At 45.6% G+C, this 23,747-nt stretch overlaps 1 long non-coding RNA gene across 1 annotated transcript in view; it reads right to left on the bottom strand.

The window, feature by feature from the left end:
• Positions 1 to 4,531: 4,531 nt before the first annotated feature.
• Positions 4,532 to 23,747, bottom strand: part of LOC135067339 (uncharacterized) — a 50,612-nt gene continuing 31,396 nt past the window's right edge. Inside the window, exon 3 of the long non-coding RNA XR_010253608.1 lies at positions 4,532 to 4,712. This is a non-coding gene — a long non-coding RNA (uncharacterized LOC135067339). The remainder of the gene's footprint in view (positions 4,713 to 23,747) is intronic.

The following is a 23,747-nucleotide window of genomic DNA, read 5'->3' as shown; positions in this document are numbered from 1 at the left end:
TGGTAACGGCCTGCCATGAACCTGTAAGCTTCGTTGGATGTGGTCTGTGCTTTAGATCTACGTGGACCCTACTTAACCCATTAGGAAAACTGATTCCTTATTTGTTCGCTAAGGATTCCATAAGCATGGCTGGCCATCCAATGAACAAACCTTAGCTTGTTTGCTCTGCATGACCATCTCACAGGCTTACATGCAAGCTGATCTTCCAATACCAAATACAGTCTCTGCTCACTCTAGTCACTCTGTGGAACATTTGTAGGTAGCATGCTGTGGTGCGTCTGTTGAACAACTATGCAGGCCGTTACGTGGTCCTCTGCCCACACATGTCCTCCTTTCAGCTTAGGAGCGTTCCCTCCATAGAACAACTGCTTTGGGACATCTCCAAGGTTAACACTGTGGAGAGCATGGACCCTGAAGAAGAAAATAAGTTGTGGTAAAACTTATCCTTGTTAACTCTTTTTCTTCAAGGTCCATGGGATCCACAGGGCACCCACCCTGATGCACCTAGCTTCAATGGTTTACTTCTCTCGGTCACCAGTTCCCTCCTCCTACTAGTGAGAGTGTGTTTCCTGTGTGTACCATTCTTCCTTCTCTCCTCTCTAGCTCCTGCTTTGGGCTTGTTAACTAAAATTGAAGAGCCTGAGCTGTGGGCGGGGTATGAGGTGAGCGGCACCCAGTGCATCTGCATCCTGGGAGGCTCAAAGCTTTGCTGTTCGGTGACTGAATCCTTATCTCCACCAAGCATACCCCAGGGATAACCCTGTGGATCCCACGGACCTTGAAGAAAAAAAGAGTTAACAAGGGTAAGTTTTACCATGACTCTTATTTTTTAGGGAAACATAAATGCATAACAGATATTAAGCAACATATAAAGAAAAATGTAGTCAGGTGGATAAGAAAATAAAAGTCTAATACAGAGAGTTATACATTAAAGATAGTGATAGTATTTTTAGCAACTGAACACTGTGGTAGTCAGAAAATAAGTGAAATGACAGGCAGAGTAGCATGCAGGGGGAACATCAGAAAGGCTGAATACTCTATTAACCATTTAACTGGCTAATATTTTTCCAAAAACCGCTCAGCAATTGTTGGGGATTTTTTTGTTAACAGTCAATTAGGTTAAGATCACTTATTTAAAATATATCCAATATGATTTTATATAAAAAAAACTATTTTTCTAAAATTAAAATAAAAAATTTGGAACATCACTAAAAACATTGATGGTCAAAACATTTCGACGATGGATGGTCAGAACATTGCGGCCATCACGACTTCACTTTTTCGGCGCCTACTTCTCTCTGTCACCTGGGGTCCGGAGGAAAGGTAAGAGATTACTTCTTCACATTTCCCCAGTTGCTTCTAATGTCTGCAGCTGCTGGGAGGGGGAAGGGGCTGCCTGGCTGACCGATCAGCAGTGATCAGCAGCATGGAGGGCACTGAGGGGAAAGGAACCAGGAAGCAGAGCGACCACACAGTGGGATTTCTGACAGGTCACATCAGATGCGACCATGTCAGGAAAAGCCCAGCCTGGTGTGGTCACATCGGATGCGACCATGCCAGGTAAATGGCTAAGTGAAAAAAAAATAACAAAAGTTGAAATGCAAGTAACAGGAGAATATAGAAGGAAGATCAAGATATGAAAGGGAAACTAGTGAGTAATCAGACTACAGAAAGGATTTGGATGCAAATGATGCACTATAGAACAAAGAGGTCAAAGTTGTAAGATGTTATACTTAAGAACAAATAGCAACACATTTGTAAGGCTATATGACGGCTTAGTTGCTAAGGCATGGCTCCTCATGCATAACTACAGTTATAACCAGGAGCTCCCATATGGAGAAGCTTTATGAACAATTGTAACACTAAACATCTGTCAAACAAGAGGACTCTCCATGTCACATCGCCTTGAGAAAGACCCATAGCATTTTGGGTTGAAACGCGTTGGCTGTTTTGTGGATCCTATGTTCTGGTGAAGGGTGAACTGCCATTCATTTACCAGAGGAGTACACCTGACTGCCTGCCCGGGGGGATCGTTGTGGTGACTATCCAAATAACACGCTTGTTTGAGGACTGTTTCAAACCGGTTCTCCAATTGCTCTGGTAATTGTTCCATCTGTAGCACCTTACACCTGGACTTATGGGATTGATATTTTAGAAACAATTTGGTTTTATGTATATGTGCTGTATTAAATTTGAAAAATATTTTAACTGTATTACACATGATATGTTTTTATTCCATTCCATGTGCTGAGAGTCAAATACGCATTGGCCAAAAGAAATCTTGAGGACCGACCTCTACAAAGGAACGTATCATTCCATTCAATTGAGTGACTCACATATTGTATAGGGGCGCCCAGCTATAACCACTGCCTATCTATATTGTATATCTGTTGTATTGGAGTGTTTTGGGGAGACACTTGTTTTGGGAGTTGTAGTAGCCAGGCAGCCTCTTGCGCAGTTAAGGACACAACAGTCATTTTTGTTATAGATCATGTCCATGTCAAGTGTTTATTGCACCATAATTAGTAAATTCATTAGTACATTTGTGCAACATATGGGGCATACTTGCCTACCTGACCCTCTCCATGAGGGAGAAAATGCTCTGTTCCTGGACTTTCCCGGTAATGTATGATTGCCATCACCTGTGGTGAAACACCTTTCTTATCAATTAACTAGCTGACCACAGGTGATGGCAATCATACATTACCAGGAAAGTCCAGGAACAGAGCATTTTCTCCCTCATGGAGAGGGTCAGGTAGGCAAGTATGATATGGGGTGACATGGGGATAAAAAGTTCAACGGGTTTTGTTGATGTGGGAAATGAGGCATAACTATATTAATAGTCACAATCCTCCCACTTCTTCACACAGCCCAAATTCAACGATAAAGAAATTGATGCACAACTTGCTGTGGAATAACTGCCTCATTCCAGCAGGACCCTCATGGCTGGGTGTAATAGTATGAAACAAAAAGAAAATGGTGTTTAACCCTCAATTTTATTTGCTTAACACATACTTTTATGTGCTGCATATCTGAAGTTAATAAAAGCCTGCAAACTCCCATATTGTGTCAGCAATATGAGCAAATATGTATATGTAAATATGAGCAAATATGTATGTTTCTACAGCCTCATGTCTCTTCCTCTTTTAAAATTGTGTTTGAAACTGATGATAATGGTTGAACCATTGCTTAGCCAATAGTATATTTTAGATTATGTTTATACCTTTATATGTGTTTAGTATCCAGAACTATGGTTTTCTAGCTATATAAGGTGAGGAACTGTGCCATAGCTGCAGCCTGAACTACAGCAGAGCCAGTAATCTGTAGTCTGATCTTTCCAGCTCATTTTATGAGGATGGGGCTCCTGGGAAATCTATTGTTGACTGAATTTATCGGTAAGAACCACATAGGAAGCTAAGGGCCTAATTCAAGGTTGATTGTGAAACAACATTTTACTCTAATGGACAAAACAATTTGCATCGCAGGTGGGGCAGATATAACATGTGCAGAGAGAGTTAGATTTGGGTTGGGTATGTTCAAATTGAAATCTAAATTGCAGTGTAAAAATAAAGCAGACAGTATTTACCCTGCACAGAAACAATATAACCCACCCAAATCTAATCTCTCTCTGCACATGTTATATCTGCCACACCTGCAGTGCACATTGTTTTGCCCATTAGAGGAAAATGTTGTTTTGCAATCAACCTTGAATTAGGCCCTAAGTGTACTCTTTGTTATGCATTTGTTGAATAAATAAGTGTTCATTTAAAGTACTGTTTGTTTTTTTAACTTCGTGCACCAAAGAACCTGGTTCCATCAGGAACACTGTCACTATTCACCGAATACGGGAGGACATCACCCAACAGGTCAGCATGGGGACCTTATCCACCTTAGCATTACAGAGATTAAAAAGATGTACAGCCATCTTATTGGTTACAGAGAAATATCTATTCTATTAAATATGTCATACTATATTTATTATAAATTATACGGTCAAACATATCTTTGGAAATAGCAAATGTAAAGGTCCATACACACTTGCCGATAACATGAGCGACGTCGCTCATTTTCCCCCTCCCTGAGCGACGTTGCTCAGTTTATCGGCAAGTGTGTATGCCGCCAGCGACAACCGATGCACGGCCCCGCGGGTCGGCAACGATCGTCGCTGTCGGTAGGGCATGCATGCAGGATCTGGACTGTCGTCCACGACCTGCATGCAGGGCTGGCGGAAGCGTGACGTCACTGAGCGATATGAGCGGTCATATCGCTCAGTGTGTACAGTTGGCCGCCGACCGGCCGGCCCGGGAGGGGGAAACATTAGACGACGTCGCTCACAGAGTGACATCGTCTAATGTGTATGGACCTTAAGAATAAAATGTTACATAAGACAACAAATACTATACTATTACATAAGACTTCTTTTAAAAACATGTTATTTAACAAAGAAACATTCCTACATATGTGAACAGGGACAATAATTGTTATGTTTGCATAAACAATATACTTATATGTGCATTCAATTGGATATAAAAACCTTTAATAATGTTTAATATAATAAATAATGGTTAGCACTACTGACTCACAGCACTGAGGTCTTGGGTTCATTTCCCATCACGGCCCGAAATGTGTGAAGGTTTTATATTCTCCCCTTATTTCATAGCTTTCCTCCAGTTTCCACCCACGCTCCAAAAATATACTGGTAGATTAATTCACTATCGACAAAAAAATATATATCTTAGTGTGTTTGGGGCAGGGACAGATGTAAATGGCCAAATAATCTCTGTAAAGTGCTGCAGAAAAAGTGTGCACTATATAAAAAACTGTTATGAGTGCTTACTATGATCTTGAGCTTGCAGAACTCACTTGTTGAGTGCTTCGCCTATTACAGCCCTCGTTCCCGGAACCACAATCGTTCACTGGTACTCAGTAGCAGTAGCGGATCTTGCCACAGGCAAGCAGGACTTTTGCCCGGGGCGCCGCCGCCATCCGGAGGGTGCCGCACCATGGCAAGATCCGCTACTGCTGTGCCCCCCGCTGCCTGCTGTGTCCCGCTGCTGCTGTGTCCCGCTGTGAAGGGAACTAGACGCGTAGCGTCTAGTTTCCCTTCGTGGAGAGGACCTTTACTGTGCGGTGCGCGATGACGTCATCGCGCACCGCACAGCAAAGGTCCTCTCCACGAAGGGAACTAGACGCTACTCGTCTAGTTTCCCTTCGTGGAGAGGACCTTTGCTGTGCGGTGCGCGATGACGTCATCGCGCACAGCATTTCAGCGGCGCTACTACTGTACAGGGGGCGTAACTGACCATATGAAGCCACGCCCCTATTTCCCGCCCGGGGCGCAAAACGGCCTAGAACCGGCCCTGCTCAACAGCCACCAGTGCTTCAGCTCTAAGTAGTATAAGCTCACAATAACCGATATATATATTTAAAGGGAACAGGACATCTTCGATAACTAACACTAAGAAATGTTTTCCTGGACAATTCTCTCACACAATAGAAGTCTTTTCCACAATAGAGAATAAATTAGAAGTAACATATTTTTTTATGTGTAGGTAAAAGCCTTGCATATAAACATTGTACAATTCTCTACAGTAGCACAATTATCTTCCACAGTAGAGCTATGAATTGATAAGTAGTAACAGGTTTTCTGCATGCATATATAAATGCCTTCTAGGAAAAAAAATTACAATTCTTTCCAATAGCACTAGTATATTGCACAGCAGGAAGCAACTGAGTAGATCTTCAGAATACTCCAGATTAATTGCACTATAATATACCAAACAGTTATTTCCAATATACGCAAATTATATTACTATAGTAAGATACTTAGCAGATCTTTCACAGCGTACAGGATAGCTTCATCATAGAGATAAGAGGATTTTGGTACTTGCCGATAAATCCCTTTCTCTGAGTCCATAGGGGACGATAAAGTGCAGTACCATGGGGAATAGATGGGGTGCAGGGCCGGTGCAAGAGTGTCCGGCACCCCCCTGCAAACTATAAATTTGCACCCTCCCTCCCATACTCAATAAAGGGACAGTTAGCGCCGAAGTCGCATGCCGCAAATGGGTGGGGCAATGCCACACAATAGTACCAATTGCAAAACTGCTAATGATAAAATCGCATGCTGGGTGCTGCCGAGCACAGGGAAGATTTGTGAATGCACCCTGCCTCTGCAGCCAGGCAGTGAAGGCAGCTGCTGACCCGAACCCACCTCCGTTTCCCACAACCGACAAATGGTGCGCCCCTGCAACGCCACATTGCTGCCTCATACCACCCCGCAAACGCCTCTGCCTGTCAATCAGGCAGAGGCATTCGCATAACTGAGACTGTGTACAGTTCTGGGCACCGTACTACAAAAAGGATATCCTGGAGCTTGAAAAGGTACAGAGGAGGGCGACCAAACTAATTAAGGGCATGGAGACGATGGAATACAAGGAAAGGCTTGAAAGACTAGGCATGTTTACATTGGAAAAGCGGAGACTAAGAGGGGATATGATCCACATCTACAAATATATAAGGGGACAATACACAGAGCTTGCGCGGGACCTGTTTTTGGTTAGATCAACACAGAGGACTCGTGGACACTCGCTCAGGTTAGAGGAAAGGAGATTCCGCACAATACGGCGTAAAGGCTTTTTCACGGTAAGGACAATACGTGTTTGGAATTCCCTGCCCGAGGGAGTTGTAATGGCGGAATCTGTCAACACCTTTAAGAATGGGTTAGATAAATTCCTATTGGATAAGGATATCCAGGGGTATGGTGCATAGTCATGCATTATAGTTACTATAAATAGGGATAAAATGCAATGGCTGACAGCAGCATCAGTCAGAAATTTTAGTCAAATCATCATGCATAGGACACCACAAATAGGTTGAACTCGATGGACAATTGTCTTTTTTCAACCTCAGATACTATGTTACTATGTTACTATGTGATCGCATCTCCCCACCCGCGTAGAGTGGGTCCTGTGTGTGCACTGCGGGGCAAAGAGGGCAGATGCGATCGCATCTCAATAGCGACTGCTACTGAATACCCCCCTCAGTTGTCTTGCCTTGTACCCAGGCCAGCCCCAATTGTCTCCACTCCATCCCCTCTACAATAAAACAAACGTGGCAGCAGGAGTGCAGTGCTTAACTTACCTTACTGCCAGACGCGGCCCCGCTGATCCGATGTGTGCGACATCACTGGTACAGCATGTGTGCTGGAGCTCCCTTTCTGCTGGGTAGGGCCTTGGAGCCTCTTCATGCAATATGGATGAGCCGCTCTAATAGCTGTGATGGGTAACATGCTTAGGGGGATGGGGACACACATGACAAGTGGCCCCACAGAAAATCTTCCCGCTATAGGTGACCTGCCAGTACTCGAAGTGGCGGTATGCCATACTGCTGAATACCGCCCCACTTTGAGCATGCGATGGTTCCCTAGGATGGGTCTGACATATCCTTGTAGAAGAAACCAGGCGGCACTCAGCGCACTTGATTAAAGATTTTTTTTGCGTATTATGATACAAAAGAAGGCACAGTGCGCCGACGATTCAACGCCGAGCAGGACGTTTTTCTCAAGGCGATATGCCAGTGCCATCCTAGGGAAACATCGTGTGACTACATTATCCATAAGGAGGGCACCATGGCATTCATTTACAACAGCAGTGGGTGCCCACTCGCCATTATCTGTCATATATATATATATATATAAATATATATATATATAATGAAAATCCACTCACATATATATATATATATATATATATATATGTAAATAGATAGATTGGTTTAGAGTCTATAGACAAACAGATACAGATGATAGACAGACAGACAGACAGACAGACAGACAGTAGGGTCCCGGGCAGTCTCTCTGATGATCAGGGCCTTGGCAGGTGACATGACTCAATGGAGATGGGGGGCATCTAGTGGCTCCTGGCAGTACTGCAGTCAGCAGTAACTGCAGCTCTCTCTCTCCCGAAGCCAGCTTTTGCTAGTCAGTCCGTTCCCCACCATTCTTCCTCCCTCCAGCGCCACATGAGATCACATCAGCGGTGGGGCAGGGATAGAAGATCCGCGACCATGCTGCCAGCGCCGCTGCTTGTACAATGTGAGAGGCGCTGTGGCAGCCGGCAGCAACAGCGCACAGCAGCAGAGATGCAGAGCAGGGAGAGCGCCTTTCCAGGTTGGCGCCTCCCTGCTTTGACACCCCCCACCCCCCTTTGCTGAGCAGGTTACGCCGGCTCTGATGGGGTGATCAGGTGAGCCGCCACTTTAAAAATTTTAATATGTGTGACTGGCTCCTCCCCCTCTATACCCCTCCCCAGACCAGTTAAGAAACTGTGCCCGAGGAGAGACGGCAACACGACCAACAGAGGAGGAGGTAAACAAGACATCCATAAAGCGAGATCCCCATAAAATAGGAACAGCAGAAACACACATATAAAAAAAGGCAAAATTACAGTAATGCAAGGAAACCTTGCAACCAGTTGTAAAGTACACCCAGCCACACGGAAATCACAGGGGCAACCAGGTATAAAACCACACTGCCAGACTCAGAGAAAGGGATTTATCGGTAAGTACCAAAATCCTGTTTTCTCTATCATCCACAGGGGACGCTGGAGAGCAGTACCATGGGGATATCCCAGAGCTTCCCAATCGGGCGGGAGAGCACTGAGAAATCTGGAAAACGGCACAGCCAAGCCGAGACTCAAGGTCATAACCGAGAGAAGGGTGTAGCATGACCAAAGGATGTTACCCAGAGGCAAGTGATACAGATACCCACCAACTAAGAGACGGAGGTGACAGACGCCAGGAACAGCCTTGAAGACACAGAGGCTAGGATCAGCATACAAAACAAAATAACTGGGATACAGATATCGAACCACTGACCATGATATATATATTGCACCAAGAGCCCTGCCAGCGAGCCAGATAGCATGTTGAAGCTGGCCAGGCAGATAGCGAAACAAAGGTGGAGCCAGTATGGCTACACAAAGACCGAAGCCACAATAGTATCCCAAAACACAGATAGACTGTAGAGGCTAGCCAGAAAGATTGCAACACTGCAATATCAATCGAGATCCGAAGGAGTAAGGCATAATGCTGAAGCCCAACCACGCCCTGAGCAAACAGCTGAACGTCAGGCAGGACGTGTTATAAAGAAGACCGACAAACGATTCCTCACCTTAAGAAGTGCATACAGAGATCTGCCGCTAACAAATTTAGCAACACGGAAAAGTTGCCGCCAACCATCAAGAGTATGCACCCCAGGCAACATAAGCCGTTCGGTAGTATAGGAATGCCTGGACAACAAACGGCATGCGTCCACAGAAACAGTAGCGTAACCAACATGGAATGCCAGATACCTCTCATGGAAAAGTACTCCGGTCTGTCCCATAAAATGAGACCCAACATGCTGAGTCACTAGAGTTCCCCGCATTCCACCACCACACCTTAAACAGCCAATCTGACAAACGCAGGTGCCAGAACAAGCCCGAACGCAGAGACCTGCAAGGCTAGACAATAGAATAAGAACAAACAGTTGTATTTTGTTTACACAGCCTCAGTAAACAGGGAAAGAGCAGAAAAGTCAGTTAACACCTAAACTAACTGGCAAGACCACTGAGCAGACAAAGGACTCCCTTGTTACAGCCCCCCACTTGAACAGATAAAAATTAGGAAAACCCCCTACTAACTATCAGAAATATTGTCCTCTTCTCAAGTGAGGTAGGAGTTGTCTGCTGCAAGGAAAAATGTCGATAAGTCGACCTGTGGAGAAAAACCAAAGGTGGTAGAGTACAAACTGTGGGCCAGGACATCAATGAGCAGTGCAGATTCCTAAGAGGATACCTGTACTGGTCCGGAGAGACCAATAGGGTTGCACAACCAGAACCTAGGGAAAATCCGCTACAGAGGAAATTGGACCAGCTTGTAGAGGAGGAAATCCAGTCCCTGTGAAAAAGAGAGATCCCATAGGGAAAACCCCCAGAATGGAAAAGGCCCTATGGGGAAATAATATTTAAGGCCAACCAACGCTCCTGCATGTAGAGAAAACCAACTGAGCCGAAGGACCCAGCAAAGCGAACCTCTTATGTACAAGGAGATTATCTAATGGAATCTACACGTTCAGAACTAAAACTCTGTGTGTTCTGAGACTCGAGGAAAGCATCCCTCATGTATAAGTCATGTGGAAACAGAAGCAGTAATCATGTCTTCCCCCAGAAGAGACCTAGAAGAATAGGTCATCCAGATAAGAGATGAAGCTTACAACTCGAGGTCACAGAAGAGCAACTCCCGTGAGCACGTGTAACGCCCCCTGAGCTATGGGCCGACAAAGGAAAACACATGAAAATTGGAAGATAACAAGAGGACTACAAAATCAAGTTACTGAAGAAGAAATGTTCAGAAATGAACAAGGAGGAAATAGTACAAGTAATCCCCCTACACCAAGTCTGTACTTGGCTGTAAACCCATATTTCCAGACGAGATTCTGACCGTGACACAGCATGGCGTCCTTGAGAAGTGTAACCTGACTTAAAAAATCGGTACGTTATCTAAAGGTCTGGAGTCTGAATTAGTGTCATGAGACTCAGGATCTGTGCCGCCAATCAACTGTAATGGCGGTGTGGAGAGAAGCCAGGTGGATAAAACCTAAAACCCTGACTATTCTTTACCTCCAAAGGAAATTAGATATATGACCCATGATTGTGGTGGCCCTGATCCCAATCGTGAAAAAGAGTCAGGAGATCCTGTCCACACTGCGATCTTCCAGAAGATGGTAGGTATCGCTCCCTGCCAAGGGAATCTTCCTAGAGCACCTGAATGTACACATACCAATAGAGGTATATAAGGATGAATATATAGATATATAAAGACATTCCTACCTACAAACACATCTGTACACAGACATATAGATGTTTGAAAAAGGGTGGTCCCGACGAACCTCCTTGCTGCACAGGAGACGGAATACTACCATAGTGTAGTGTATCAACCATAAATATGGGAGAGGATTGGAAGCCATCAATGGACGACAGAGCGCTGCCAGAAATTTCTGACAACATTCACCATTCTTCATAACCTGTAGTAATAGGAGGTACGCATATATCTATATAATGACTTCTACAGATAAGTAATGTATATATTCCAAAAAACAATAGAAGGGAATAACAGTAAATAAAAAGTGCCAATTTTTTTTTATTTTTTTTTACTTTTCCAGATACTCCCCAACATTACCAGCAAACCAGCCCCTGGAAGCAAAAAATAAGCAGCCCCTTACAGCCTCCAAGCTTCCGCTAGTGGACAGCTCTGTTGAAAGGGGACGCTCAAAACACTACAGGTGCCTAAGTGGAAAACTCCTGCCGTACGCATGTAAGCGAAAGTCGAGGACCGAAGGCGTATCAGTAACCAGAACCATCTCGGAGACATCTATATGTGCTGTACAGAATTGTAATTTTGCGAAAACTAGGGCAGAAGGGAAGTAACATACCTTGAATTATGTCTAATCAAGTTCTGATGAGCCTGAAATACTTTCCTGTGTATTGTAACCACAGTAAACTGGGCAGAGGAGACCAACTTGACCGTATGCAAATGGCCACACAGTCAGCTGCCTTGAACTGTTTTCTAAGCAAAATCCTGTCTAATCAGGTTCTGATGAGTCTCAAACACTTTCCGTTTATTGGAGCCAAAGCCAGCTGGGCAGATAAAACCGACTTTACCATATCTCAACGGACCCTCAGTCAGATGCATGTATTGTAAGAATCTATGGGGAAGAAGACTCAGTATAAGCTGGTACAAGCTGGAATACACTGTAATGTTTGTTCCCCTGCACAGCATACAGCATGCTATGGCCTTAGCAATAAGAATTAGAGAGCGTAAGGAAGCCCAATATGAGACTAACGCACGTGTTTTATAGACTTGTTAGAGTAAAACTGCATAGACACACAGGTTGTTATTATATGCAGTGATTTTATCACAATACCACAGTGCCAGTAGATTACCCTGATCACTACAGTAATCGTATACATAAAAAACCTGGCTGAATGTTAGAGGAAAAGCGATAAGAACTGGCAATCATTGACGTAGCTATTGCTACATAAATAAATACAATTATATATACACGTATATACATATATACATACACTCCTATAGACATATAAACATGTAAATACATTTTATATATATATATATATATTATTTTTATTTATTTACCTAAGGGTGAATCGAACCCAGGTAAGGGAGCATACTGTTATCAGCCTCAGCCCCCTATCCATAGAAATATCATGCTAAAGCAGGGCAATTAGTAAACAATTACTGACCACTTCTTAATTGTATGTGCTGCCAAAGCGCACACGCCTCTCTATGGGATCAGTACTAAATGCCGCCGGCCGGAATCCCAGCGGTCGAAATACCGACGCCGGAATCCCGACCACACAATCCCGACAGGTGTGGCGAGCGGAACGCAGCCCCTTGAGGGCTCGCTTCGCTCGCCACGCTGCGGGCACGGTGCCTCGCTACGCTCGCCACACTATTATATTCTCCCTCTATGGGTGTCGTGGACACCCACGGAGGGAGAATATGTCGGGATTGTGGCGGTCGGGATTGTGGCGGTCGGAATTCCGGCGTCGGTATTTAGACCGCCAGGATTCCGGCCGGCGGCATCTTGACCGCATCCCCTCTCTATTAGTGGCCACTACAGTTACTATGGACCTATCCTCGGGTCTGAACCGGTGTGTTTAACATGACCCCTCCTGTTATATGGGAGCATTAGCCACTGGACTAACTCACATGTTCTATTGCTGCAAGACACAGTTTACACATGATAACATGCAGAAAACACAAAAAAGACACAAGACCTCCTAGCAAGCAGAGGTCCCCTTGCCTATTCCAGCGCTGCTGCTGCACCTTTGTTTAATAGAACTGCCTCTGAGAGAGAGTCTTACTATCTTCCCTGCATATGCCCACTACAGTTGAAGTGGCAGTGCAGATATAAAGAGTGTTTCCCCTACCTTTAAGGTAGGCTGGGAACAGAGGGAGGTGGAGGCCTGGGGAATGTGAGTTCCACCGTCCAAGCCGTGCATCTGTTCACAGAGCACTGCTTAACTCCCCCCCTCCTTAGCGCTGGAGCGAATGGCGCCATGTGCCAGTTATGGAAAGCAGAGGGGGGACAACCCTTTAACGATGCGCGGCATGAGCTCACTCCTGCCGCCTATCACTGACCCGGGAGTGGCTCCCGTAAGCGCTCCTGCTTCTAGTACAGTAGCGGCGTGCGACTGATGCCCCGGACATTTTAAACACTGCAATTCACATTACAAAGAGGAGATGCTTAATGCGCCTTTCTCCTTCCCCCCACCCTGCACCCACAGCACGGTGAGAGGGTTGGGGCAGTCACTGTGAGAGGGAGGCGCTGCGTAGGGGAAACAGAGCACATGACAGTGCCTTTTCTCCGCTCTATGTTAAATAGCCACCCTGCAGATCCGGGAGCCCTGCTAACAGGGATACCCAGTTATACATACCACTCTTCAGTCTTCAGCCATGCTGCCGGTGGTGGTGGGCTGCTTGGGGCTCCATCTTGGCAGCTCACTGCGAGACACCCAGGGACTGATGTCCCTGCAGCCGGGACTCGGGCACCAATCTCCACAGAGTGGGATCGAGTCCACCTGGCAGCTCTCCCGTAGCAGCCTGGCATGGGCAAACTGGCAGGCTGTTGAAGTTTTAGTTAAATTAAGAAAATAAAATATCTCGGGAGCTCCAGAGGAAAGTGACCAGCTCTCCCGGGCACATTTCTATAACTGGTCTGGGAAGTGGTATAGAGGAGGAGGAGCCAGTCACACACATTCAAAATGTTAAAGTGCCGGCTTACCTGATCACCCGATCTATACCCCATGGTACTGCACTCCAGCGTCCCCTATGGATGATAGAGAAATATCATCCGGTAACATGCTTTCTAAATGATATACACAAATGAACTTTGCTGAGCAGCTCAGAGCATAAATCCAAGTATGCATCAGGACAAGACTGATTACAACAGTTACAGGGAGTGTCCATGGAGACAACCTATAAGGGCTGAAACATCCAATCAGCAGTGGTCAAATACCCAAGTAAGATTTTAACTCCTGCTGCAGCAATTAGGAGTCAGAACAAAGCCTACCACAATGAGACAAAGTCTGCACAGCTGACTAGTTACCAGGAGACTGATTGGAGCTCACAGAACTAACCTGACCATATCTATTAAGCTGTGCTTTTTTACGGAGTCTAACGTACTGGTAATTAATAATGACATATTGCCTTTTTTGGTTAGAGAACCCTAAATAAGGCTTATAAGGCTTTTATAATTCCTTTGATAACAGATGGTAGGAATGAATTCAATAGGAGTCTGAAAGAGAAACTTAATAGTGGTCTCCATTCCTCTTCGGATGGATTACATATGATTTGCCGGCAGACGGGATGCAGGCTTTTAGAATTCTGGTAGCGGCATCCCGCCCACCACAATGCCGGCAGCAGGGCGAGCGCAAAGAGTCACCTTGCGGGTGACCGAGTGGGACAAGCGCTGTTGCGCCGGTATTCCAGTTGTCGGGATTGCAGCATTGTTATCCTGACCACCGGGATCCCAATGTTACGCACACCAGTGCTAACAGGAGTATACCGGTGTATGAACAGAGAGGGAAGCGAAGCAATCGAACTCACAGACAGTATAACATAACATACACAGGAGGTAATGGAATAACTAATAAACACAAAGTGAACGGAGAAGCCCAAAGGCTCATGAATTGGGTGTCTCCCTAGTGTCAGGAATGCTCAAATGGAATAGAGCGGACAATGAAGCGATGTGTAGTGATTTAACATGTGGAGCACCTGAAATGATGTTGCTAAGAGCAACAGAAAAAACTCCAAAGGGTTACCAACGGGTGTGGGAATAAACTCCTTGGTCAAAGATAGAAATATAGACACAAGGAGAGTATCCACAATCCTAACCCCCACTTGCAGGGCACAGGTTCAGCTTACTGCCACTAAACTGACACCTGGACGCCCTGCACAGTGAGGGAGGATTAAGCAAGCAGGTCTGAGAGTACAGCCGCAAACCTGCTGGGTTCACAGAATAGCAAAAGAACCCCAGCAGGTCAAACAACTGACTCCAGTCTTACTGCTAGGTCCGGATTGGCAGAATGAAGTACCGAATCCCAAGGCCTATTCGCAGTAAGCAACAAGTAAATACAAAGTCACACAGTACTAGCTAACTCTCTGGAACTGACTAACAAACAAAGATTCAGCAGCATTTGCCTAGCCTGAGAGGATGGTTTATATAGCAGGTGCTGTCCACGCCCCACTCAGACCTCACAGACTGTGAGCACAAAACCAGCGCCGGATTCCCTGCCGTGCACAGAGCCTGTAACCACCACACAGTAAAAACCCGGACCGGAGTATCAGCTGCGCTCAGGTTACTTCGCTAACACTTGCCTCCCGGTTGCCATGGCGATGTGGCAGCACAGAGCAGGAGATCCTAACAGTACCCCCTCTGACGAGGGGTCAAAGAACCCCTACCACCGGGTTTATCGGGGAACTGCGAGAAGAAAGAGCGTATCAGTCTGGGGGCATGAAGATCACAACTGCGCACCCACGACCGCTCCTCCGGGCCATACCCCTTCCAGTGCACCAAAAATGACAGCCGACCCCGAACCATCTTGGAGTCAAGAACCCTTTCAACCACAAACTCCCTCTGACCCCGTATCAGAAGAGGAGAACGTCTTCCACTGGAAGAAGGATTACTAAACGCCAGTTTTAAAAGGGAACAATGAAATGTTTTATTGATACCCAATGAACGGGGCAGATCTAACTGAAATGCCACCGGATTGATAACCCTGGTGATCTTATGAGGGCCGATGAACCGGGGGCCAAACTTATGAGATGGCTGTCTCAACTTCAAATTCTTGGTGGACAACCAGACAAAGTCTCCTAATTTGAAGCTGCAGGGTCTTCTCCGCTTATCAAAAACCCTTTTGGTCACTAATGACACAGACACAAGGGCTTTCTTCACTTTCCTCCAAATACCCCTAAGGACCGAAACAACAGAGGAACCACCAGACGTGGAATCCAGGGGGTCAAAAGAATTGGCCTTAGGATGATGCCCATACACACAAAGGAAGGGAGAGATCCCTGTAGCAGAGTGAGCCGCGTTGTTATAGGCAAACTCCGCCATGGACAGATGAGCAACCCAGTCAGTATGACACTTGGAGACATAACACCTGAGGAACTGCTCCAAGGACTGGTTCACCCTCTCAGTCTGCCCATTAGACTGTGGATGGTAGCCTGACGACAAGCTCACAGAAATCTGGAGATCAGAACAAAATGCCCTCCAGAATTTGGCCACAAACTGGGATCCACGGTCAGAGACCACATCAAGTGGCAACCCGTGGAGGCGCACATGCTGCATAAATAACTCAGACAGGCGTCTGGCCGATGGCAACCCAACCAGTGGAACGAAATGCGCCATCTTCGAAAACCTGTCAACGACAACCCAAATGGCAGTCATCCCCGAGGATTTGGGCAAGTCCACCACAAAATCCATGGAAATGTGGGTCCATGGCTTAGACGGAATAGAGAGTGGATGTACTGGGCCGACAGGAACCCCTCTAGGAGTTTTATTTCGGGCACAAACGTCACATGCCCGAACCCACTGATCCACATCCCTAGCCACCGAGGGCCACCACACCGCCCTAGACAGCAACTCCCGAGTTCCTGCAATACCCGGATGCCCTGCCGACCTCTTGGCATGGAATTCCAGGAACACTCGCTGTCTTAACCTAGGAGGCACAAACAAGAGACCTACCGGAAGGTCTGGAGGAGCCTGCTCCTGTGCTCTAAGGACTAATGACAAGAGGTCCTGGGTAATGCCCACTTTAATACATGATGGGGACACAATGGGCAATGGCTCCTCGGTGGTCTCTTGAACTGGAGCAAAACTCTGCGAGAGCGCATCAGCCTTGATGTTTTTTGACCCAGGGCGATATGTTATAAAAAAATTAAAGCGAGCAAAAAACAAAGCCCATCGTGCCTGCCTGGCATTGAGCCGCTTCGCTGACTCTAAATATGCCAGATTCTTATGGTCGGTGAGAATTGAGACCACAAACTTAGCCCCCTCAAGCCAGTGTCTCCACTCCCCGAGTGCATCCTTTATAGCCAACAATTCCCGGTTACCCACATCATAATTCATCTCGGCAGACGAAAATTTACGGGAAAAGTAAGCACAGGGATGAAGGCGATTATCAGACACCCCCATCTGAGAGAGCACTGCCCCAATACCTATCTCAGAGGCATCCACTTCTACCACAAAAGGACGCTCTGGATCTGGGTGTCGCAGCACCTTGGCCGAGACAAATGCCCTTTTGAGACGGGCAAAGGCCGCTTTGGCCTCACAAGACCAGTGAGCAACACCCGCCCCTTTCTTAGTGAGTGCCACCAAGGGGGCCACTATAGACGAAAATCCAGCGATAAACTGTCTATAAAAATTCGCAAAGCCCAGAAAACGCTGAAGCGCGTTCAAACTAGTGGGCTGCACCCAATCCAGGACTGCCTGTACCTTAGAACCCTCCATTTGGAAACCCTCTGAGGAGATAATATACCCTAGAAATGCGATTTGCTGGACTTCAAACTCGCACTTCTCCAGCTTCGCCCCAAGCTGGTGGTCTCTGAGTTTCTGGAGGACTAAGCGTACATGCTTCCGATGTTCCTCCAGGGAATGAGAGAAGATTAGGATGTCATCTAGATAAACAACTAAGAATCTATCCAAATATTCCCTGAGCACATCGTTCATGAATTCCTGGAAGACTGCCGGGGCATTAGAGAGCCCAAAAGGCATCACCAAATATTCATAATGCCCTGAGTGGGTATTAAAGGCAGTCTTCCATTCATCCCCCTCTCTTATTCGGATTAGATTGTAAGCACCGCGTAGGTCAATCTTAGAAAAAATGGTGGCAGTACGAAGCTGGTCAAACAAAACCGAAATGAGAGGCAGTGGGTACGAGTTTTTAATCGTGATACGGTTCAATTCCCTGAAGTCGATGCAGGGTCGCAACGAACCGTCCTTTTTACTCACGAAAAAGAACCCCGACCCAACTGGGGACTGTGAGGGTCTGATAAATCCCTTAGCCAAGTTCTCCTGAATGTACTCTGCCATAGCCTGAGTCTCAGCACGTGACAGGGAGTACAACCTGCTCTTGGGAAGCTTAGCATCCGGCAACAAATCAATGGCACAGTCATAGGGGCGATGGGGAGGTAGTACCTCCGCAACTTTTTTGGAGAACACATCCGCAAAATCTGCATAACATCCTGGCAATCTTAGCTGCGAGAGCCTGACTGGAAGGCTCAAGCAACTCCTGAAACAATCACTACCCCAACTAAGAATCTCCCCAGAGACCCAGTCAAATTGAGGGTTATGGGCCCTTAACCAGGGTAACCCCAAAACCAATGGGGCAAAAGAACAGACAGTCACATAAAAAGACAATTTTTCAGAGTGTGTGGCTCCAATAAACAAAGGAATTTGGCTGGTGCAGGAGGTAATTTTACTCTGGGACAATGGTTCCCCGTTTAACCCACAGATCTCAATCTCTGATGCCAAAGGTACTGAGGGAACAGAGTGTTCCAGGGCGAATTGACGGTCCATGAAAACCCCATCGGCCCCACTGTCAACAAAGGCCTCAGTCTTGACAGTTTGACCGAGGATCTCCAAAGTCACCGGAATGAGAAAAGTCTTTTTAGGAAATTCTGACTTCTGGCCTGACAGGATATTTCCCATCACCCTCAGGCCCTGAAGTTTTCCGGTTTTTCTGGGCATGATACTACAACATGACCTTTATTCCCACAGTACAAACACAAACCCTGCTGTCTCCTCCGCGTCTTCTCACGCGAGGAGAGGCGGGTAGCCCCAATCTGCATAGGCTCCTCGGAATATTCCTCAGAGTCTGAGGTTCCCTTGGGAAAAAAGGAAACTGCGGTCTCCCTTTCAAGCCTATGCTCTCTCAGCCGTCTATCCACCCGGATGGATAACTGCATGAGCTGATCTAAGCTATCAGGCGAGGGATAGTGTACCAGTTGGTCCTTTATCTGGTCAGAAAGGCCCCTTCGGTACTGGTTTCTCAGGGCTGGGTCATTCCACTGGGTATCATGAGCCAACCTCCGAAACTCCGTACTATAAACCTCAGCTGGCCGTCGCCCTTGCTTAAGAACCGTAATCTGAGCCTCGGCTGAAGCCATCTTGTCAGGGTCATCATACAAAATGGCCAGTGCCGTAAAAAAAGCATCAACACTTTTAAGCGACGGACAGTCAGGCTGTAACCCATATGCCCAGACCTGTGGGTCTCCTTGTAGCAAGGAAATCACCATGCCCACCCGCTGAATCTCCGACCCAGAAGACTGGGGCCTAAGCCTGAAATATAGCTTACAGCTCTCCTTGAAACAAAAGAACTGTGAGCGATCTCCAGAAAAACGATCCGGGAGATTTACTTTCGGCTCCTTAACCCCTGAACTTGCCGCTGCTGCTGCGGGAGCTCCGCTAGCGGTCTGCGGGGTGTTCATTTTAATGGACATCTCATTAAATTGTCGAGTCAGGACCTGCACCTGATCGACCACCTGTTGCAAAGTATTTTGAGGGGTATGCTCCATATTCCCACAAAATTTCAACAGGAGTAAGGCTGCTGAATATGTTACGCACACCAGTGCTAACAGGAGAATACCGGTGTATGAACAGAGAGGGAAGCGAAGCAAACGAACTCACAGACAGTATAACATAACATACACAGGAGGTAATGGAATAACTAATAAACACAAAGTGAACGGAGAAGCCCAAAAGCTCAGGAATTGGGTGTCTCCCTAGTGTCAGGAATGCTCAAATGGAATAGAGCGGACCATTAAGCGATGTGTAGTGATTTAACATGTGGAGCACCTGAAATGATGTTGCTAAGAGCAACAGAAAAAACCCCAAAGGGTTACCAACGGGTGTGGGAATAAACTCCTTGGTCAGAGATAGAAATATAGACACAAGGAGAGTATCCACAATCCTAACCCCCACTTGCAGGGCACAGGTTCAGCTTACTGCCACTAAACTGACACCTGGACGCCCTGCACAATGAGGGAGGATTAAGCAAGCAGGTCTGAGAGTACAGCCGCAAACCTGCTGGGTTCACAGAATAGCAAAAGAACCCCAGTAGGTCAAACAACTGACTCCAGTCTTACTGCTAGGTCCGGATTGGCAGAATGAAGTACTGAATCCCAAGGCCTATTCGCAGTAAGCAACAAGTAAATACAAAGTCACACAGTACTAGCTAACTCTCTGGAACTGACTAACAAACAAAGATTCAGCAGCATTTGCCTAGCCTGAGAGGATGGTTTATATAGCAGGTGCTGTCCACGCCCCACTCAGACCTCACAGACTGTGAGCACAAAACCAGCGCCAGATTCCCTGCCGTGCACAGAGCCTGTAACCACCACACAGTAAAAACCCGGACCGGAGTATCAGCTGCGCTCAGGTTACTTCGCTAACACTTGCCTCCCGGTTGCCATGGCGACGTGGCAGCACAGAGCAGGAGATCCTAACACCCAACAGCCGGCAAATTAACCGCATCCCCTTTGGATAGGTCACCCCTGGAGCAGATAGCATTAATCTGTTGAGGGGATTAGGTTCATGGGCAGTCAGACTCAGATAATGAGCACCATGCACAAGTTAGTTGTTTTTTGTTAGTGAAACTGTGTACTTAATGCACAATAAATGAATAATAAAATCCCTTCAATTGACAACATAACTTACTCCATTGTCTATGACATAGTGACATAGTTAATGAGGTTGTAAAAACACTAATTTCCCATTGAGTTCAAGCTGTATTATAATTCTTGCACTATACTGTATTTAGGTAAGCTTATTTCAATGACCCAGCTGACATAATGATTTTAAGTCTAATTAACAACTATAATTTGTGCTATTACTAAAATATTTAGTTTAAATGCTATATCACTGGATATCTTTTTCAGTTAAACTTTATCTAATCCATTTTTAAACATATTTACCAAGTCTACCATTACTACCTTCTCTGGCAGAGAGTTTAAAATCTTTACGGCCTTACTGTGAAGAACCCTTTCCATTGTTTGGTATAAAATATTCTCTCCTCTAAACTCAAAGGGTGACCACGTGTCCTATGTAAAGTTCTCTCAATAAATAAATCGCTCGATATCTCCATATATTGTCCCTTTATATATTTGAAAATATTAAGAATGTCTCATCTTAGGCACCTTTTTTCAAGTGTAAACATGTTCAACCTAGTAAGCCTTTCCTCTGTTAAAGCCTATAATATATATCCTATATTAAACACTCTAAAAGGTTAATGAACACAGTACGCAATTGGCGTATGGAATACCGTAAGAGTACGCACATAGCGTACAAACGCTTAGCCGTGGACGAGACGCACGAGCGGCACGTTCGCTCACGGCTTAAAGCGTAAAGGCAAGCACGCTATAGGCTGCCTACTAACGTAATGATACGCTATCAGCGTAGCGGACGCTCGAGACCACGAGGAGATCACGAGCGGCGCTGACGCTCACAGAGTTAAACCTTTGTAACAATATCATAAACAATGTACTTAAATTGTAAACCTTTGTGCAGTGATAAGGTGTAAATGCAACACAGTGTAACCTTGTTAGTTTAAAAGCTGTATGAGCGATTCTTACGCTCTGAGAACCCTTTAGCAATATAATAAACACTCAAATACCGGTCTAAGGGTCTAACACCTTTTAAGGGAGAGAATGAACGTTCAATCGCAAAAGAATACACAATACAAGTTATACACTACCAAACTAACATAAAATACCTAACCGAGTTACTACACGTTAAAATACAACAAAGACACAATTACATTTAAAGGGGGAAGGAGAGAGAGAATGGCTTACAACAAAATAGGAGATAAATATGGTTGCAGAGAACTTACGCACAAGGGGAAACAATCGCATGCGCCTTCCTGGATATCCAGCTCCCGATTATCAGTGATGAGAACCGTTGAGAAGAGTAGAGAGCTGGCCCAGGTCGGCTTGTCTTTATATACACTTACACACAGTACAGTACAATGGTCCCTACATTCTTATTGTTCATTGGACACAGGAATCAGTCTCCGCATTATAACAAAAGGTCATAGGTTGGTTCATACAGGTGGGCTGTGACTATTTCAAACTGCTCAGGTGGGAGGGAAACTGGGTTTCCCGCCGCATGGATAATAAAGTGCAAATATAGTAAATGTCCATAAACTTCTTATGTCCATAACTATACGCACGAGCGAGTAATCCGCTTCAAACCAACACCGGAATATTGCTAATTATATTATCTTCCGATGGATACTAAACACCACTGTGTAACCCCTGTCTGACCCTTCGTATCAAACAAAGAGGAATCTCTTTGTCCCCGAACATGCTATATTAACTAAACTTTCAGATTCTATCAAAGGGACCATAATCTACAAAATACATTATATGACTAAAATATGTTACGATTGAGTCGCCCGCTAGACGAACACAAACTCTACCGTAAATGCGCATACCGCGCGCCTGCGAGTGCACGCGACCGCGAGTATACGCACGCACGGGAGGGCTCATGCACGTGCAGCGGGCACACGCATGAGGTGCATATATGGCAATGTGCAGCGTGATATTTTTCTGACTTTGACAGTCCAACCTTTGGCAGTCACCATTAACTGCCACTTCCTAAAATAGTTCAAAAAGAGAAAAATATATGTCATGTATAATACATTTCTATGATTGGGTAGGGGAGGAGAGAAGAAGGTAGGAAAAGGGTATGACCTAGTGAGATAGCAGAAGCATGTGTGTATGAATCCATGTTTGGGGGGTCATGTATTATCGTGCCGTACGTGTTTTAAATCAAGCTTCGAGGTATTGCGAAGTATACATTTGAATTCCTTCTTATCCCGTGGTACGGGTCTGTGGATGGGCTGTCAAACTTTACCGAGCTCTTTTCGGCTTTTGGTTGCAACAAAATGGGGGAGCACATTTTAGTTGATGATACATGAATGGGGGGATATGTGAGTGCTGATATCTGTGCCTATATTCCCTATCGACTATGTGTGTCATTACCTGAAGGTTGTAGAGATGAAGATAAGAAGCAATTATGGTAAATGCAGTCATAAACTATGTGAGTTTAATATACATTTGCCGATTGAGGTCTTGTCTTGTGTCTTGTCTTGTCTTGTCTCGATGTACATGTTGACTGTAGTCTCCCGATGCTTTTGCTATAAACGGTGTGCAAAAAGCTTTTTCAATGTCCATAGACTTACAAAAAAAATGTTGGGCTAGCGTAAAGTTAAAGTTACTAGGGATATGGGGGGTCTATGGCATAGTCCATCAGTTGTCTGTGTAAAAGGTTGTCAAATTCTTCTTCCAAGCGGATGTCTTTTTACCTTGGAGGAAAACAAAGGAGAAACGGGCGAAAGAAACGGACCGTGGAATCACATTTTCATCACAACATTGTCTCAATGGTTGGGTCGTAAATCAAATCAGTCGTTGTTATTACAGTATCTTCACTTCTTAAACTCATCACTCGGGCGCTACGTTTACACTTTGTTAAAACCCGAACGCATCTAAATATCAGAACGACCAATATGATGACACCCAGAATACACAAAAGAAATTTCCCTACATCCATGATAATACCTTGGGTCCATTCTCCTAAACCAGAGAACCAATTTCGTGGGTTCAACCATGACACCCAACCGGTC

Source organism: Pseudophryne corroboree, chromosome 1 (genome assembly GCF_028390025.1).
Source record: "Pseudophryne corroboree isolate aPseCor3 chromosome 1, aPseCor3.hap2, whole genome shotgun sequence".
Lineage (NCBI taxonomy): Eukaryota > Metazoa > Chordata > Amphibia > Anura > Myobatrachidae > Pseudophryne > Pseudophryne corroboree.
Note: the sequence above shows the minus strand (reverse complement) of the source record. Positions and strands in the feature narration are given on the sequence as shown.